Source organism: Rhipicephalus sanguineus, chromosome 2 (genome assembly GCF_013339695.2).
Source record: "Rhipicephalus sanguineus isolate Rsan-2018 chromosome 2, BIME_Rsan_1.4, whole genome shotgun sequence".
Lineage (NCBI taxonomy): Eukaryota > Metazoa > Arthropoda > Arachnida > Ixodida > Ixodidae > Rhipicephalus > Rhipicephalus sanguineus.
In genome coordinates, this window is record NC_051177.1 from 50674351 (window position 1) to 50689213 (window position 14863).

Sequence of the window (14863 nt, forward strand, 5' to 3'; positions counted from 1 at the left end):
TTTTTTTTTTCAGCGGAAACACGAATGTACAGGCTGTTTCACACTTAGGGGAAAGCTCCTAGCACGCTTCAATGCGATCCGAGTTTTCCCCTAAGTGTGAAAAAGCCTGTACATACTTGCTTGTGGTTGCACGCTTAACTTGTACACTATCACGTGTTAGCGGGATCGACTGAACATTTCTTATGACATAATATCAGAATTCTATGCGTAATTCGACTTGGCCTGAGAGAAATATTTCGTACTGCACGATTGCTTGCGGATGCTTGAATATAACGCAACAAAAATGAGTATTCCTCTTGTCGAAACGTACTTGGGAGTATTTTGTGCTTGTAAGAGTTTTCTCACGTTAATACGCTGGCAAATAATCTCCTGCTTGCTCCTGTTGACCCTTGCACGTTCTTTTCCGCTTCTTTCGTAGCGCATAAGTGAATTCACATCGACCATTAACGATTTATATCACTGTTGCTAAGAAGCGAATGATCGACGTGTCAACCCACGGTACCAACCATTTCTTAAATATCAAGCTAAGGCCTAATAAACTGATGCCTTTTTACGTGCCGAAACCACGATATGACTATGAGGCACGCCAGAGGGGAGGGTCTCCGGAATAATTTTTTACCACCTGGGGTTCTTCAAGGCGCACTTTAATCTAAGTACGCTAGTTTTCTTACATTTCGCTCCCATTGAAATGCGGCCGCCGTGGCCAGGAATCGTACCCACGCCATCGAGTTTAGCAGCGCAACACGTTACCTACTAAGCTATGTCACGGTTGGTTGTAAGCAAAGGTCTAGAAATCTGCGAGATTCGAACAAGTGTAAAATTTCCGGAGCGAAACCCACAGGTCCCCTTATGCGTTCGCCTATAAGGCGACTAGAAGGCGAAAGCCGTCTACTTATTTTGCTTGACATTCGACGTACTAATCCCCCCCCCCCTTTCTGAAAGCTTTCTGCACCTAACATGGTTCTGCGCAGTCAGCAGGATCGTAAGCATTGCGAGCTTCCTGCCTCACCTTTTTCGTGGGTGAGGTACAGAAATGGCCCCTGGGATCGGCCCACCTTTGACCTAGCGACGATGACATATGTGACGACGTCATGAAATGCAATCGCGTTATGTGACGTCACATGACGTCATGACGATGTCACAAAATTTAGCGAAATTTTGTGGCGTCATGATAGCGTCACAGGGTGACGTAATCACGGGACGATTTTTTTGCATCACTCTTGTTGACCCCGACGCCGCCGACAGTCACTGTAGCGTTTGATGAGGCAAGTCTTTCGTCTTAAGGTTTAGAGAACAAAGGCAACAGCCGTTAGGCTGGGAACGCTTAAGCTGCGCTCTGCAGCCGAGAAGCTGCAAGGATAGACTGAGCATCGGCTTCTGTCTGGCGCCGCCGCGTACGTCGACGATAAAAATTTGCTCTCTTCCATAAAAGCGACGGAGCGCGGCCGAGGAGCCATCGGCATCAAGGTTAAGATCTTTGCAACCTCCGCCAACCGTGCTCCGTGAAATAAAACATCAGCCCCAGAAGGACCCGGGACAAACCGAATAACTGGAGCGCTGGTTTGGCGCGTGCCGAACTATTTTGTCTGATCTCTCTGCTTCGAACACGGATTCCTGAAGCTGTACGCGATGGTATGCGACTGTTTATGCGAGCCCTCTCCCTGGGCACATTTTCACGCTAGCTCGTCGACATGTGTAAGCAGGGTTGGTTACTTTAAAGGCGAAAGAATAAAAGCCGTGCGCTGCGTGCATCAGATAGCCCGAATATGGCCTTGACTCGTACCTTTTGTGCCGTGAAGGAGATTTCCATAGCAGCGTAGAGTTGAAACGTGAATGAACTTATGAGGAGCATGGCGGGACGCCTGATGTTTCGGTGCCGCCTATATAGAAGTCCGGCAAGGACACAGCTTCCTGGTTAAACATTTGATAACGTGAGTACCGGTGTTGCGAGCGTATATCCATACAAGGAGAATTTTAGCTGCACACTATGAGTAGAAAGATGTGCGTAAACGGCTACATATTAGGAGACACTAATGTTCTTTTCGTGATGAACTACTGGTAAATTAACAGATACCCTCTATGTAGCTTAGAGGATATACATTGCTACGTATTCTTTTCTCTTCATGACTGTAGGTTTTATTTCGCACTAACTTTGTACTACTACTACTACTACTACTACTACTACTACTACTACTACTACTACTACTACTACTACTACTACTACTACTACTACTACTACTACTACTACTAATAATAATAATAATAATAATAATAATAATAATAATTTACGTCCCAAAACCGCGACGTGATTATGAGAGAAACTGTAGTCGAGCGCTCCGGAAATTTCAGCCACCTGGAGTTCTTTAACATGCGCCTAAATATAAGCACACGTACGGGCCTCTAGCATCTCGCTTCCATGGAAATGCGGCCGCCGCTGCCAGGATTCGATCCTGCGAACTTCGGGTCAGCGGTCGAGCAGCATAACCCCTACAGCACCGCGGCGGGTTTCGCACGAACTTTCGCAGACAGTGATGCACGCAACTAATAGGGTCATATCGTCAGCGGCACGCGTATACAACATGGCTAGCATGCACCTTCAAAAGTTTTTCTTAAATATAAACTAGGCTTTTATAAGCCCCTCCACGAGCACAGTACGGCACATCCGCGAGCTTATCTGGGTGGCTGCCGTGTGTGAGGCAGGCGCTTGTCTCGGTACAGCGCCAGGGCGAAGAACCTTGAACTGGTTCAGCCGAGTCTCTACACGCGTCCTGGGAAGAAGAGATAGAAGCCACGCCGGAAAAGCACAAATAAAGGCAGCGAGAAACGTCGTCGCGCGGCAACTGTTGAAATAGGGGGCTTGCGCAAAGTGTGAGTATGCATGTACGTACACACGAAGCTGACTACATTTATGCTTAAGTTCTTAATGTAAGCACGAGGTACGGTGTCACAGAGGCTGTCTGAATAAGTTCCGTCGATGTGCGCAGCCAGCCAGGCTCAGTGAGCCGAAGTGATCACGAGCGTTTAAGAGCAGAGGACTTAACGGAGCTGATGACCACTTCCAGCGGCGTTAGGGCAAAGAAATATTTGCTGCAGAAGCAGTTAGACATGACGGCACCAAGCAGCATGTTAGTCCACAGTAAAGGCTAACAGTGACTCTAAACTTGGGGCTGCGGGGTCACAAAGAGGAAACGGGCTGCTGAGGCTGAGCGACAGCGTTTTCTATTCGCGTAGCTTTTAAGGCGAAATCCTTAGATGCCTTATCTAACGTGAAAATTGGCCGTCGGCGCCAACACAAGCGGCGCAAAAAAAATCATGTGATGACGTCACAGTCATGACGTCACAGATTGCCGAAATGTGTGACGTCATGATGTCACATAACACGATGTCACACGATGACGTCATCACTCGACATCGTCGTTTATCAAAAGTGCGCCGATACCGGAGCCACTGCAAAACCTCGTGAGGTGCAGAAAGCTTGCAATGCCTGCGATTTCAAAAGTAGTGCGAAACCACGTAAGGTACAGAAAGCTTTCGAGGAAGTAGTGGGGGGGGGGGGGGTGGAGGGATCAATACAGCCGACCTTGCAGCAATACGAGCGACGGAGACGGGAAAGGAGCATTCGTCTTCGAGTCGTCTAAGGCGAAAGCAAAGGGACCGTCTGACTTTATTGCTTGTGAACCGTCGACACTTAGGCGGTCGATGGTTCACAAACGATCGGTCTGGAGACTTGTGCTGCTGCTTGTGTTCAAGATTTTCTACGTTCACTGTCCCAGCTATATACCAGGAGGGAATTCTTTGGCCTGCAAGACTGGTTTATACGCAACAGCTAATAGCCTGTGGCGCATTAGGACAACCGGTCAATCCTGCCCCAATTAAACGATACTTGCCCTCCCAACCGTAGATGAACGCGCTGACAACGATGGCCGTGCAACCGCTTTCATTCAAACCGGCCAAAGTTTACCTTGGCGCAGAACTTTCTCCAACGGCATACTCTAGGAAACAAGCGGTGTGCAAGGCGATCCCCATATACTTTAATCCTGACGGCTATGAACCCTGCTGCTATATATATATATCACGTTTGTAGCACAGTCTAGGGGGCGAGAATTGATTTGCTCTGCTTAGTTTTAGGGCGTGTTTTCCTCCCCAGATGTCTTCTTGTGTCGAAATTGAAACAGGCTCTGTGATAGACGATGGAACGTACACCGCAGAATGTACGATGTAAAATTTTTTCGCTGTATAAGCCTTCTAGATAGAGTGAGGAGACGTCCATGACCTTTATTCTTACGGGGCTCTTCACCCGTGAACGCAGTAGTTAAGAAGCTGGATTCCTGCCTTTTCCGTCATTAGGCTGGTAGGCAAGAAAGATAATTCCTATCAGGGCAGTATCTTTGACAATTCATGTAATCATTTTGATACTGTATCGTTTTTTTTTTTTTTTCAGAGGCACGTGCCAAGATTGTGCATTCATATGGACCTACTTTGTCTTTCTGAATTACAGTTGAAGTTTGGGCCAGTTATGTGTACTTGCCTTTCTTCGTCCGTCTTATTTTTTTTTTTTAGTGCAGCTCTGCTGTGTGTGTTAGCCGAAACTAGCGGAAACAAGAGATTTTCCGATAAGCTTCCTTTATGATGAGCTTTTTGTTCGGCTACATGTACGGTAGTAGCGGATCCAAAAGAAAATGCTTCGGAGGTCAATGCAGATGCACAGTGCACTAAGAATAAATAGCACATGCGCTCGTGTCATCTAGCTTCTCAGTCGTGCACATGTTTCACGCTACTTTCAGTTTGTACTCGAACTGCAAAAACTGGCCCAGATATCAGCCTAGAGCAAAACTGCGGGTGGGTCAAGTGTTCGGATTAAGAATCCAGTATAGGGTTCCTACGTCGCTTCTACATAAATTAGCACCAACTTCAAATATTTTCGCGGTCTGATACATTGAGGTGCCCGACACTAAACAAGGGTCAATTCAATCTTGGCATCTCAGCTCAATCAAAATAAACGATGATTTAATAATACGTGTTGGGGGTTTTGCTTCCCAAAACTACTATATGATTATGAAGGACGCCGTAGTGGAGGGCTCCGGAAATTTCGACCACCTGGTGTTCTTAACGTGCACCTTTAACGTACACGGGCCTCTAGCGTGTTGCCTCCATCGAAATGCGGCCGCCACGGCCGGGATCCGATCCCGCGACCTTCGGGTCAGCAGTCGAGCGCCATAACGTCTATACCACCACGGCGGCAAATGATGATTTTAGGAAACTTGCTTCCTAAGGAGCTGGACGCGTTTGCTTTACCGTAGTCTGAAACGGCCTAGCCAATTACCGTGCTGATCAATTTTCAGTGTAGCGCAGCGCAACCTTAATTTAGTCTCCAGCCGTCCTGCAGCCGTCTAACACGAGGCACACAGTACTGCCTTCAGGTCTTGTTACCGCAACCCTTCCCCGAGGGCGTGTGTGAGAACGGTCATGCTTGGCTCGACGAGCGACGACAGCGTGCCTGCAACCGGATGCCTTCGGCGTCGCACACCGCCGCGGAGGGGGTTGCGGGGAGGCGGAGCCTTCGACGGGGCAAACATGGCGAGCGCCGCGTTGCCGCCACTTCGGAACGCGCCTCGTGCCCAACCGGCTGCTGCTGGCCACCGTGCCGCATCGCTCTCTGCCGCCGCTGCTCGCGCTGCCGAGCGCGCGCCGCCCTGGTGAAAGTGTCGGTACTTGCGATGCGAAAGGATAACGCACGAGAAATGTAACATCGGCGGTTGTTGCTGCGGTTGCTGCTGCACATGAGTGAGTAGAACGTAGTTACATCTCTTCCTCGCTTTTGCCTGTCTCTGCGACTGCTCGTCGCGTGTGCTGATCGTTATCTATGCCAGCGAAGTGCGCATGCTAAGGCGTCTCGGTTGTGGGAGCCAGTTTGCTCGGTCTGACAGAAGTTTCCAGAGTGGGCATATGGAAGCGAGGGGCAACTCTATGCCGAATAGCCACATACTCGCGACTCGCCCATTCTCAAGTGCTGTTCTCGGTTTTACAGCCTGCTTGAGTGATGTCGACACTCCGTATCTCCGATGCCTCTTTGCTCTAGGCGTGTCATAATCGATCAGAGTTCGGTTTTTCACCCTGCCACGGTGTTCTAGTGGTTACGGTGCTCACGGTGACCCGAAGGTCGAGGGCTCGAATCCCGGCCGCGGCGGCCGCATTTTCGATGTAGGCGAACATTCTTGAGACCCGTGCACTTAGATTTAGGTGCACGTTAGAGAACCCCAGGTGGTCGAAATTTCCGGAGCCCTCCACTACGGCGTTCCTCATAATCATATCGTTGTTATTGAGACGTAAAACTCCAATTATTATGACAGCTGTATCGACGAAACGGGACGCTGCCGGCGGGCAGTCGACTGGCCGGGGATGCAACTGTATGGTTGCACGATTTTCGAATGTGGCCTTTTTTTCTCCGCGTGAACTTCCAACTTTGGTGTTGCACGATGCGCCAGTAACACCGTGTCAAGAAGGAACGGCTGTCATATGGTCTCGGCGGTTCCATAGACGCTGGTGGGCCATGTGTACGATTAGTCAGAAACCTGCCGGGCTTCCCCGCGTTGTGGAATCGTTGCCTGCATTGATGTCGTCAGCGACGGATGTGCTCCGTACCCACGCGATGCGGCGGTAGCACCCGACACTTGACGCTATCGCATCGCACATGGAACAGTCAGCCTGTCTCGGTATTCTTGCAGACGGCCGACTCGAATTTCAGAGTTAGAATACCGCTCGGTAACTCCAGTTACTCCAGTAACTGAGTCAGGTGTGAGCCAACCAGAGCCAACCAGACGTAACTGAGTTGGGTGTGTTGCTGTTGCGTCACAAAAGCACGTGGAGTATTTACGACACATCTGTTTTGCGTCATGGCAAAACCGACAGCAAGGGTTCGCTTCAGATAAATCAGACTTCCCTTGCAACTACTATCCTGCGTGACGTGCATAGGTAGAGGTGGTTTCACTCTGATAGACAGCTCCGAAGAAAAGTACGCAGTTTCGAAAACGGTGCAGGAGTGCTTGTACAGACGGGTCCACAGTTAAAGGGAACAGCTGCGTGCAGAGCATGTCGAGATTTCGCTTACTTTCAAAAGCCCAGAGGCTAAGCTTTGCATAAGACTACAGGTGGTCGACAGTTAGGACTCCTTTTGACAGAGTAGTGCCGTGCACGAATAATGTTTCAGCATGCACTAGAAAGTTGGGGGACAGCAATATGAAATGTGCTCGTTGGAGCGTTTCTTTCAACAGTGAACCGCACTGTACACGTACTCCTGTATTGACACGTTCAGATTCACTATGCAAAACGGATCGTCACTGCACAGAAGTTCGGCACAGGCAAAGATCTGTTACTCGACAAGCAATAGTGCACCAAAGCCGACCTCCCAGAATTTTTACTACTGGTTTGACGACGTGCTCATCTGGACCCGAACAGTGCTCCGACCTAAAACGGGACATTGGACCATATATATATTTTTTCGCCTTCAGGTGCTTCAGTGATGCCGAAGGCATTTTAAGCCCCGCTTAACCTAATACCTCGCTAAGCGGCATACTAACCTCAAGACCGGTTGACCACCGCGTAAAGGTAAAACATGTGACTGGATCGAGCCGCAAGAGAAGGAGAGATGTAGAAATGCAAATAAAAAGTGAGGTTGGTGAGGATGTCAGCTGTTTTCCAGTGACGTAATGAAGAGACTACAAGAGAGGAAAATTTCGAGAACCTGGAAAGAATTATAATGCACGAGCTAGGGCGGACTTTTCCTTCCACCTTATCTGGGATAAGATCGACGCACAAAGAAAATCTCGCGCGGCTTTCCGCGGAGTGAGTCAAACAGCTTATTTCGTAATTGCGCGCTTACACTCGGAGCTCAGATGTTGCCTTGCACTGCAGCGAATGCGAGTTGAAAGGCGTCTTGTAAGAGAATGATGTCTTTTGTTTACAATAGTGCTCGAAATGCAGCTCTGTGTTTATGATAAAGCGTGTCATAGTGTGCATTTACGTACTTGTCACATACACTGACGAGGTGACCCTAACTTTTCATCTTTCTGTATTGTCCACATGCATCTTTCATTAAAACGTACGTTTGGTGTCGGGAAACATTTACACCGAAGGGCATTACTAAATACAATAGACGTGTGGCACTCGCATAGTACTTCGTTCTGTCCCCTCTTATATAGGAATATTAACCTCAAAAAGGTGCGTAGACAACCACATTTGTAGCACTGAGCCCATCCGATGTTGCAGAATTTGTGTTTTCCGAACGGTATGTGCAAAGAAATGAGGAAAATACAAATGAAGACAGTGTTTAATAATGATAGCATTGCAATCTCCATGAGTGGAGCAGATAACATGTCGGGCTGCCTGTGTCACTTTGTGTTCACGCGGGCTCGAAAGGAGCCAATTCACCATTGAAATAATCGAGGTAATTATTAGGCAGCTTTCTGCTTTGCGAATACCGCGTTCTTCCTGGACTGTATCACTGCGATAATGTTTATTGGGTGCGGTGTTAGTATCGTGAGTTATGTACAGCGGAGATCAAGGCTAGCTGTGCTTCTCTTAAACAAACGCTTTTATTTTTGGGGCTTTAGAATAATGGAGCTTTGGAATCCACCAAGCTACCTGTAGAACTTAATGATAAATATACTTTACTGTTTATAAAAAGAAAAGTGTCAATGGAGGATATCAACAATTTGTTGTTGATATCCTTCAGTGACGCTAGCGATCCGGGAGACTCCGTTCGACTCAGCAGTTTGCAGATGACTCAAACGTTAAATCTCATTGCAGTTTATTCTGATCCATCAACAAACATAGCAGCCAGCTGTGCGCTGTATTAGGTTTTTATTCAATTTCAACAAAATAATCGTGATAATTCGTGTAGTCCAATGATAATAACCTACTCAAAGAAGCAGAATACCAAATTCTGGAGTCGAATGCTTCGATTCGACAGATCAGTATTAGGTTTCTAACCAGAACTTCCGGTGCTTCAGTTCAAGTGTTTGTGTAACCTCGTACTGAAATTAGGGCGAGGTTGCAGGAATTAATAATTGAAGAAGTAGCGAAAAACTGACAGGGTCCCCCTTATGCGCGCGCGCGCGTGCACGCACGCACGCACGCACGCACGCACGCACGCACGCACGCACGCACGCACGCACGCACGCATGCACGCGCACACACACACACACACACACACACACACACACACACACACACGCGCGCGCACGCGCACGCACACACACACAAACGCACGCACGCACGCACACACACACACACACACACACACACACGCACGCACGCACGCACGCACGCACGCACACACACACACACACACACACACACACACACACACACACACACACACACACACACACACAGCCCAAGACGACTCGAAAGCGAAAGCCATCTGCTGTTTCCTCTCAGTCGATGTATTGGTCCTCCCCGGCCCCCCACCGAAAGCTGTCTGCATCTAACGAGGTTTTGCACTGCTTCCAGGATCAGAGCCATTGCAAGCTTTCGACATCTCACCAGGTTTTGCACTGCCTCTGCGATCGGCCCACCAATGACCAAACGATAATGTTATGCCATGGTGGCATCATGTGACGTCACAATATTTTGCGATCTGTGATATCATGATGACGTCGAATGGCGACGTCTTCGCGTGACGATGATTTGTTGCATCAGTCGGTGTTGACGCCACCGACGCGAGAAGCCGATGGTCAGTTTTCATGTTTGATAAGGCATCTAAGGCTTTCGCCTTAAATGACAAGGACGCAAGAAGGAACAGGAACACCAGACGAATGCTCGTCCGGTCTTCTGGTTCCTTCTTTTGTCCCTGTCTTTTGCGCTATACTTGCTCAATTAATCTTGCACTGTTCTTCAGTTCAAGTACCGGCAAATACTGATGTTACTACCGAAGTGCGGAATTTAAGTGCGAGAGCCAACGCGCAGATAGTTTTGTTTCGCGATGAATGGAGGAAACGCGTACCTGAAGCTAAGAATGCGCCTGTGCTAGGAAACGCCGAGCGATTGGATTACACCGCGCACTGCAGCGGGCCGCGCTTGTGCAATCCTTTCTCGCCACACACGGCAGACTCGATCGCTCGAAGGCTCTGTAAGGACGGCAAGGACTAAAGATTTTGTCGCGCACAGCTCGAGTCGACCTATTCACCCGCCGCCTAGTTCCCCTACGTTGTCTAAATACAAATCGACGATGACATCGCCGTGAATCACTTGACACGTGGGAGTTCGACGTCCCTTTGACTCCTCCTCGGCATCGTCTTCGTGAGTCAAAACTTGACGTTCGAGTCACCGACGCTTATTTCCTTAACCCTTACCTGTGCAGTCATTGTCTCTGACGCAACGAAAGCATATTCGGTGACGCTCATAACTGAAAGAAAGTGTTAAACGAGAACCGGATTTCAGTTCGAGAGCAGTGTTTTCTTAATCGTATATGAACGGCAACATAGTACGCGGCGGGGAGCTTATTGAAATTAAAACTTCTAAATTTCAGTTCCAGTGTGTTTTCAATGAGCACGAAATCTTTATTTTTGCGTTTTTGTTCAGTGTCCGAGATATATTACACATCGGTGATAGTCTACAAAAATGTGTACATGCGTTTCGTTGACCAGAGCGAAGCATTACTGTACTGCACAAGGTTTTCGTGGAAGTTCTGCTCAAGGTATAGCGGCTTGTTTGCATGCACTTCCTTGCTCACAAGCTCGCATAAAACAGTGTCAACGGCTCCAAGTAGGTATACAGCGCAATTATGATAAGACGCTTCAATCTTCTATCCGCGCATGGAGGATGGGCAATGAACACCGCGCGAAGTCATATTTAAGGACTGGCCAAAGGTAACAGAGTTGGCAAAGGACAACGTCGGAACCATGGATCGCGTCACTCCTTACAATTCAGGTCGTCCGCCGACACACTAACTTACACATTGAGTTCTTGCCACACTAGTCACAGCGGCTACACTATAAGGGGGGGGGGGGTATTTCTCATCGCGATTTGCGTGTATGAATGTGTATGGATATGTGTGAGTGTAGTATACATACATACATACATACATACATACATACATACATACATACATACATACATACATACATACATACATACATACATACATACATACATACATACATACATACATACATACATACATACATACAAACAATAGGTGCGAGCTTCCGCACCTCCCCCTGCTTCGTTACTCAGGGTCGTCAGGATGTTTTTTTATTTTCTTACGTCCAACGTCCCTAAGATTTTCGTAGTGAATCATCCGTGCAGGAATGATTGAAGAAAACTATTTTAAAAAATGAAGAAAAAAGAAAATGGTTGTGGGTCAGGTGCGTGCATGTGTCGTTCGTGCCTTACTCAACTTATTTAGTTTAGCTTTGTACATCACCTTGTTTTAAAGCGAGTAACCTTCTTTCGTTAATCCAGCTGTTTTCGTGGTATGAGGTTTCTCGCTAAGCACTGACACAAACGCCCCGACACATCGGGTGCCCGTACAAGCACATTGTCGGGATGCGTTCGTTGCCGGGCGCTAATAGTGTGCTGTCCACCAACACATACAGATACGTTATTTCTCTATGAATTACGGAAGAAAACTAACGGCATACCTAAATATGTAACAAGTGTATGCTGTCACTCGTGCCCATCCAATAACCAGCAAACCCGTTTCTCGAAGCTCTCGGATATATTAGCTTACATCAATTGACGATCATCGTTGGCGGTGTGTAGCATCTTTTTTTCCTCCATATTATTGTACACTGATAGTCGAGCGCTCAGTGCCTTTCAAGAGCTTTTGGTATGCTTATCACCATTTTCTTCCTTCCCTGCTTGTTCTGTGTTCTGCAACCTTCATATTCCTTTCACTTCTAGACAAACGGGCGCTTTACCTCTTTGGTCTTAAGGCTCGTTCATATCGGCGACTAACAACGGTCGCGCGACTAAGTTAGTCGCAAAGCGACTGGTCGCAAATGGTCGCAAATGGACGTTTTGTTCGCAAAGCGACTGGTTTGGCTCAGCCGCTTGCTGCTCGATTTTATTGCGATAGCAATTATATGGACAGTCTCGGCTGGGAAATGTCCGTCCCTGTCGCCGTCATTCACCGTATATGTATAAGTATGTATATATATAGAAAAGCCATAAAGAAAAATAATTCAGAAATTCTTTCCGACGCGCGGAATCGAACGGGCGACCTCTCGATTTGCAGCCCGCCGCATTAGACGTTTCAGTCGCGCGACTGCACTCGCAAACCTCTGAACCAATCAGATGCGCAGGAACAGGACGTCAGCCTATTTTGCGAGGCAACGGCAATGCAAGCTGTATACGAGCAGACGTGAATTCTATCTGGCGACGCATATAGGTCGCACGCAGGTGTGAACATCGGTTGCTTTGAGTCGCTATTTGACCGCCAGTCGCAAACGGCCGCGCCACCGTTGCTAGTCGCCGGTGTGAATGATCCTTTAGTTCTCACAGCCGGCAAACTTACCGTCCCGACACCGCCATCCGACCATGACGGAGCGCTTTGTCTCATTGTTTTTATTTTTTAACCCAGGCGTCGAGGGGGTTAAGAGCACAAGTGAACGTCTCACCGTGGCGTGTCATTTTAGCGAAGAAACAGCCGGAGTGACGATGTGTCATGGCGGACGCCGGCGTTGTGACGGATAGTTTAACAGCTTCGTGAACCAAGCCTTAAGAGAGACGCCGGTGGCGTTGGCCGATGCTTTTAACGTCGCCGGCTTCCCATTAGTGAAAAAGAAAGCGGCGCGAGAAAATGCTGTGTCATGATGGGCTCCGGAGTCTTGCGGCAGACAGGGCGAAGCGCTTGACGGCTGTCTAAAGCATGCCTTATACGGAGGCTGTTGCCGGCCCTTTGTCTCGATTTCTACGGCTGCTATATAGGTGAAACTTTCGAAATATCTGGAATACAAATATTCAAGAAAAAACGTGACCTCCGCATGCGGGATACCTCATTTCTTTGTAGTGCGAGTTCCATGTGGTTGCAAAACGCGTTTGTTATGTAACAGGGCAGATTGCTGAGCTAGGTGGTTCTTTACTTGAGGAAAATGGGTATCGCTCTTTTAAGCGGACGGGGGCGAATTGGAAGACACGAACCGACATGGCATCCGTGTTTGTCAGTTCGCGTCTTCACTTCGTCCCTGTCCTTTTAGCGCTATACCTATTTTCCGTTTATAATAGTAAAGAGGAGGTGCATCACAACGCACGCGCGGAGTGCACTCTTTGTTTGCGTTTAGGCATCCATGCTGAAGCGCACGTCAGTAAACAGTTAAACGCAGCGTGCTGAAATATGAAACGAGAGCGGGCGTTGACGGACAGTTTACTGACGCCTATGGGGGTTTCGTTCGCTCGGCACATAACACGAGCGTTTCTATAAAGTCGAGGGAAGCTCGATGCTGCATGCGACAGTGGGGGCATGAGGGAGGCGGGGTGAGTATAGGGGCATCTCGTCTGAAGGATCGGCAACAGCGCCGGCTTGGAGTCACGTCCGCTTACTGGATGACTGAGCTGGCGCCTCGCGGTTTCGAGTTTCCCATATGGCACGCATGCGTCGTGCACTGGTGGTGGGAGATTGCTCGGCGCCGTCGCGGAGGCTCTGACCTTCCGCGTAACGAAGTGCGGCTGCAGCTGCTCTCGCCAACCGATCGCTGCCGACCGAATGACAGCTAGGCGTCGCGCGTTTAAGCGCCTTCGTAACCGTGGCTGCGGTATTCCAGACACCCTCCGGAAGCGGTGAGAATGCACGGCTGCTGGCCGCTGAAGAGATCATTACTCCGGAGCACACTATAGATGGCCTGCATTGACGTCACTGAAACCACCGTGTTGAAGCACCAGCATGGGGGGGGGGGGGGGACGCGACGTTTGCGATGTCACATTAATGTTATCACATGCAGGTTCCTTCGATATTCACGCACAGAGGCGTTCCTGCCACGTCGTTATCGCATTGAAATGAAGCAGGTTAACTGCAACTCGTTTGTCATCAAAGCCGCCGTCGAGTAGTGCCAGTACGTTCGGAAGCTGCGTCCATCAAGTCACGTACATGCTATCTGTAACGCACTTGGTACCAGCCCAAGCTTTCAGAGGTCAAAGATCCGTCTCGCCCTCTACAACGCCCCACATTGTTATAAATTCATTATTCAGGTAGCAGCGCAAAGAATCACACGGACGACGAAAGAGAAAGACGGGACACGGCGCTTTCGCCGTCCGTGTGATCCTTTGCGCTACTGCCTGAATTATGATTGAGGTAGAAGTTCAGGGGAAGATGAAATCTTGAAGAGGTGAAAAAAATCCTTGGAACACGGGGGGGTCACTGGAGCCAACGTGTCGACAAGCGGACTTGTCTTCTCCAAGGCTGCAACAAGAACACAAGTCCGCCTTGTCGAAACTTTGGCTCCAGCGACAACTTGTGTTCCAAGGATTTTTGAATGCCTAAATTATGTACTACCAACTAGCCCATCAGTATGTCCTTTAGATTGTTCTAAATGCTGAAAGCGGTATTTGACAACCACCCAATTTTAGCACGAAGTCACAAGGAAAGGTAATCAGTGCGGATTTCTCAGAAAGGAAAGCTTCCACAGTTAAAAAAGTTGTCCTGGTCCAGAGATTGAACCCGGGACCAATGCCTTTCCGAGGCTGTCGCTCTACAATTGACCCGTCATGCTGGTCTAGCGGTTATGGTACTCGACTGCTGACCCGAACGTCGCGGGATTGAATCCCGGCCGCATTTTCGATGGAGGAGAAATTCTAGAGGCCCGTGCACTTAGATTTAGGTGCACGTTAGAGAACACCAAATGGTCAACATTCCCGGAACCCTCCA

At 48.7% G+C, this 14863-nt stretch overlaps 1 protein-coding gene across 1 annotated transcript in view; it reads left to right on the forward strand.

The window, feature by feature from the left end:
- Positions 1-5617: 5617 nt before the first annotated feature.
- LOC119382926 (sodium-dependent dopamine transporter) overlaps positions 5618-14863 on the forward strand; it is a 116028-nt gene continuing 106782 nt past the window's right edge. Inside the window, exon 1 of the mRNA XM_037650844.2 lies at positions 5618-5784. The gene's annotated coding sequence lies outside the window, so the exon portion shown is untranslated. The remainder of the gene's footprint in view (positions 5785-14863) is intronic.